Consider the following 5,422-nt stretch of genomic DNA (forward strand, 5'->3'; position numbering starts at 1 on the left):
CCTATACTGTCCCGATTGTCAACTACTCTGGTTGTCGCTGCGCTCAAGCTGAGCCACGACTCAGCTTGACAGACAATAACAATAACAACAACAACAGAGCCCTGCCTGGTAAATGATTGTTTTTACACACAGAGCAGATCAGTTTGGTAGACAGTTTCCACAACATCCAGCATGCCACAGACGTGTTCTCCAGTCTTACCCCATTAGATCCAAGTGTGCCCTGAGGGCATGCGATCCTTCTCCAGGCCACTGCGGTCTTACACAAACATCGTGATTAGTACCATGCTTGTTCCTATTAGCGTCAGCAAGAAGAATGAGGCTGGCAGGGGGGAAACCCACAGAGTCCCAAGCAGAGAAATTAAAGTTGATATGTTTTTTAATTGATAGATAATTGTACATCTTTACGGGATACATATGATACTACAGAACATTTATATATTGGATAATGATTCAATTAGGATATTAATCATCTCAAACATCACTGAGTTGGCATCTTTCTTTTTTCTTTTTCCCCGTTTGGCTACTTAAGACAGGGTGTTCTGTAGCCCAGGCTGACCTCAAACTCAAATTCCTGATCCTCCTGCTCCTATCTCCCAAGTACTGAGATCACAGCAACATCAAACCTTACTCAATGTTTGTTTCCCTGCTTGATTGTTTGGGTTTTTTTTTTTTTTTGGTTTAGTTGTTGTTGTTTTACTTTGTTTTTACTTTCTTGCTTTTAATTATGAAAAACATTCTCCGATCTCTTCTGGTCACAACTTCTTTGAGACAATTCCATGAGCATTAGCCAATCGGAGAATAGAATCTTCTGGCTCTCCCATCCTGCAAATGGCCCCACAGATAGCAGAAGTTTCAAACTGGCCATTAACCCGCCTGTAACCTTGCCAACCTCAAGCGCATTCGTCTGGAAGGACGTGTGGTCCTTGATGCCCATGAGGCTGCTGCTCTCGGAGCATTTCCGCAGCACAGGCAGGTGCAAGAACTTGCCCGTATGGCTGTGCATGAGGACAAGCCTGCTCACTCCAGGACCATCGCAAGTGCAGAAAGATGGTCTGTTTGCTTGTTGTAAACCTGGAGGGTTTGCTGTGTTCTGACAGGGTGTCTCACTATATATCCTAGGCTGACCTTAAACTCAAAATTCTCCTGCCTTTGTGCCCCCTGACTCGCCCAGCACAGAGTCTATTCGTTTTCACTACATGAATTTTACACGGAACAATGAAAAACTTGGAGAACACAAGTAAGTGAAGGAGGGAATATGTTACCAGGCAAGCCCAGGAATTCATCTATCTCGACATGATTTAACTTCAAAGTTGACAAGACACGGTTGCCCATAATGACCTCCAAGTGCATAAATGCAAAAGAGGATAAATGAATCAGGGAAAGTATCTCACCGTGAACCTACTTCTGAAGAACACCTGAATCTGGTAGGGCAGACCTCACTCAAGTTTCACAATGGAATTTTACACAGCTGTTTAAAAAAATGAAATTCATAGGTTAATGGATGGAATTGGAAAATTGTACTGAGGGAGATTAACTAGACCCAGAAGGGTAAATGCCACAGGTTCTTCCTTATTCATGGTTCCTAAATCCAAAAGCTTTAGATTTGAGTATATAACCTGGAATAACCATAGAAACCAATAAGGTAGAAAACCTTGCGGGGTTGGGGGACATGTGAGAGGGGAGGAACGGTAGGACACTGGTGTTATGAAGAAATGGGGAGAATGGGGGAAAGACCTAACTGGATGGCTAATACAGAGGGAGAGGGAGTTGGGGGATGGGGGAAGTAACACTAAGGGTATTTGAAAGACATAGGGAAGCATATTGTTTGATACATTTATTTTAAAATACATACATAGATAGGTAAATAGACAGAAAAAAGGAAGAAAGAAAGAAAGAAAAAAAGAAAGAAAGAAAGAAAGAAAGAGACAGATACATACATCCATATATACATACATAGACTGACAGATAGAGTTTTCATGCAGTTACCCAAAACAACAAAATAATGATCTCCTACACCCAGGAGCCACAGACTAACAAAAACCCAGTGTAAGGCCAGTGATGTCTCCCTTCATCAAATAAACCTCTTTCTGCAGCAGATAGACAATATTCTAGAGATCTACAGCCTATTAAAATGCAGAGAATAAATAACCGTGGGGTGCCCAGCCCCAAACGGGGCATCTATAACACAACATCTAAGGCTCAGGGAACATCAAGGAAGAGGAGGCTGGAAGAATGTAGGAGCCTGAGCCCCTCTGCTCAGTGATGCCCTTAGGACGACTACTGCTCCAGGAAACTCTCAACACATGGCCACCTGCATAAGGTCTACAAAGACCACATCAATGGACAGACACACCAACATGGACGGAGAAAATTTCACAAGCCTTCATCCCCAGATGAGGAGCTCCAAACAGTGAAGGCTGCTGAGAGAGGAAACTAGTTTCTGTTGGAGTTTTTGCTGTCGTTGTTTTTATGGATAGTTGAAGGGTTTTTCCCCCCTTCTCTAAGAAAGATACACACACCTCCTGGTCTTAAGAGGTCAATCACAATCACGTCCAAATAAAGGCAACACAAATCGAATTCAATAGGGGTTAGGGTATATCAAAAATAAATACAGAAGAAGCGATCATGAATTTGAGGGGGGTGGTAAGGGACACAGGAGTTGGGGGAGATTTAAAAAGATGAAAATACAATATACTTCTGTGTGAAATCTTCAAATAAAAGTAAAACTAGGGTTCCTTGCTCCTCTCCAGTGACTTCTACCCTGTGACATGGGTCCCTGCAGAGTAATCACAAGGACATTCCAAATCCACACTCATGCCAAGTAGCTGCCAGTGATGAGATAATTAAAAGTATAATGACCATCACATAAGGCTCATTAAGTTCTTTGCTACTAACAAGAGGTCCTCACCCTCATAAAGAATGAGGGCCATTACTCTAGTCTGTGTTGGGTGCCTAAGATTTTACTACATTTCATTTATTTACTTTTATTCTTTTGATGGGTGTTTGTGTGTGTGCATGCACGTGCATGTGTTTGTGTGTGTGTGTGCGCATGTGTGTGTGTGTGTGTGTGTGTGTGCATGTGTGTGTACCCCACGGTAGACCTGGGAATTGAGCTGTGGTCATCAGGCCATCAGCACATCTCTTTACCCTCTGAGTCATCTTGCTGCCCTGACTTCTGATACTTTAGTGTTAAGTTAGTTAGTTCCTATCTAGGCCTTCAGAGGATGTGGCCATAATCACTCTTGGGATGGCTTTGAACATCTGACTTTCCATTGCAAAGCCTGTAGTGTAGACTGTGTGAATCGGCTGAAGTCTCACCCACACCACTGGAAACTGTGTATCTATTCATCTACAGTAGGTTTCACTCACAGGAAATGTCTCAAACGGAGCATGGCAGCCTGTATTTGTAATGTCAGCTGTGATGAGGTTGAGACATGAGAATACCACAAGTTTGAAGATATCCTGGGTTACTGATAAGCACCAAGTCTAACCTTGGCTACATAACAAGACCTGAGCTCATAAAAGAAAAGAGAAAAGGGCTTTTGAGATGGCTCAGTGGGTAAAGGCACTTACTGCCAAAACTGACTGCTTGAATTCAGTCCTTTGGATCCACTTGGTGGAAAGAGAGAATCAACATTTACAATTTGACCTCTGACTTCCACACTCTAACCAAACCATGGTATGTGTACAGACAGACAAACAGACAGACAGACAGACAGACACACACACACACACACACACTCACCAAGTAAATGTTAAAAAAAAAGTTAAAAAATATAAAGAGTTGCACATGCTTCAAATGGTGACACATGCCTTTGATCTCAGCACTGAGGAAGCAGAAGCTGATGGATCTCTTTGAGTTCTAGGCCAGCCTGGGCTACATAGTAAGCAAAACCAAAACAAAGCAAAAGGGTTGCAAAGAAGCATTCAGTGAGTTTCTTTTTAAATTTGTTTGTTTATTTGCTTGTTTGTTTTCCCAGACAAGGTTTTTCTGTGTAGCCCAGGCTGTCCTGAAACTTACTCTGTAGACCAGGCTGGCCTCAAACTCATGGAGATCTACCTGCCTCTGCCTCCTGAGTGCAAAATCCAATCTCCAGAACCCAGCTAAAGGTGGAAGGAAAGAAGTGACTCCACTGACTTCTGGCACGCATTTGTCCAATATATCATACAGACACAAAAGAAACAAATAAGTACGTCTTTAAACATGCATATCCTAGCAGGCAGTGATGGTGCACACCTTTAACCTTTAATCCTGCACTTGGAAGGCAGAGGGAGGCAGATCTCTGTGAGTTCGACACCAGGAGTGAGTTCTTGGACAAGAACCAAAGCTACACAGAGAAACCCTGTCTCGAAAAACAAAACAAAACAACAACAACAACAACAAAATACATATCCTGTTTTCTGCTGATTTCATTCTCAGATGATGAACAAACCCAGCCAAACCTACATTTTAATCCCAGCTCTGTTGTGAAATATTCCTTACCCTGTATAAAGATGTGGCACTGTGATTGGTTTACTAAAGAGCTGATGGCCAATAGCTAGGCAGGAAGAGGTTAGGTGGGATTTCTGGGGACAATGAGGTCTTGGGGAAGAAGAAAGGCAATGTTGCCAGCCAGACACAGAGGAAGCAGGACATGCAAGAGGAGAGGTAAAAGCCATGTGCTACATGACAGCACATAGGTTTATAGATTAATGGGCTATTCTGCCTGGCAGTGGTGGAGCACACCTTTAATCCCTGCACTTGGGAGGCAGAGGCAGGCGGATCTCTGTGAGTTCAAGACCAGTCTGGTCTACAGAGCAAGTTCCAGGACTGGCTCCATAGCTTCTGAGAAACCCTGTCTGGAAAAACCAAAAAGAGGAGGAGGAGGAAGAGAAGGAGAAGCTAAGGTCGAACTTTCATAATTAATACTGTCTCTATGTCATTTTTTCGTGAGCCGGCAACCCAAAGAAAAACCTGCCTACACAGCTTATTTCTCTGAACCTTAGTTTCCTGGTCTCTAAAGTGGAGATCCTATGTCTCATACATAAACTACTGCACATGGGCTTGACCAAGGGCTGGGCCAATAGCGCCTGGAGCTGCTGTTTCTTGTTATCTACCAGAACTCTTACTATTAAAGACCACAGAGGAATTCCACCAGTGAGGAGCTGTGAAGGCAAATGATTAAGGGTACATCATGTAGAAGTGCTAAGTCAGGTCAGGTCTGGACTTCTTATCTAAGCCAATTAAAGTAATCAGCAAAGGACTGTGGTGAGGGCTTTGGTCTGTGAGCAGGAAGTCATAATTTGACCAGGATGGCTTAGTTCAAAATAAAAATTTTAGTGAACATTCTTTTAAGAGAACAAGGGAAACCCAGGTCATCTTAACACAGCCCTTTCTCTCTCTCTCTCTCTCTCTCTCTCTCTCTCTCTCTCTCTCTCTCTC

The 5,422-nt window shown here is 43.1% G+C and overlaps 1 pseudogene; it reads right to left on the reverse strand.

Annotated features, from left to right (window-relative positions):
• Positions 1-752: 752 nt before the first annotated feature.
• Positions 753-1,003, reverse strand: LOC101988640 (annotated as a pseudogene).
• Between the last annotated feature and the right edge of the window lie 4,419 nt (positions 1,004-5,422).

The sequence above is a fragment of the Microtus ochrogaster genome, chromosome 16, assembly GCF_000317375.1.
Source record: "Microtus ochrogaster isolate Prairie Vole_2 chromosome 16, MicOch1.0, whole genome shotgun sequence".
Taxonomy (NCBI): Eukaryota; Metazoa; Chordata; class Mammalia; order Rodentia; family Cricetidae; genus Microtus; species Microtus ochrogaster.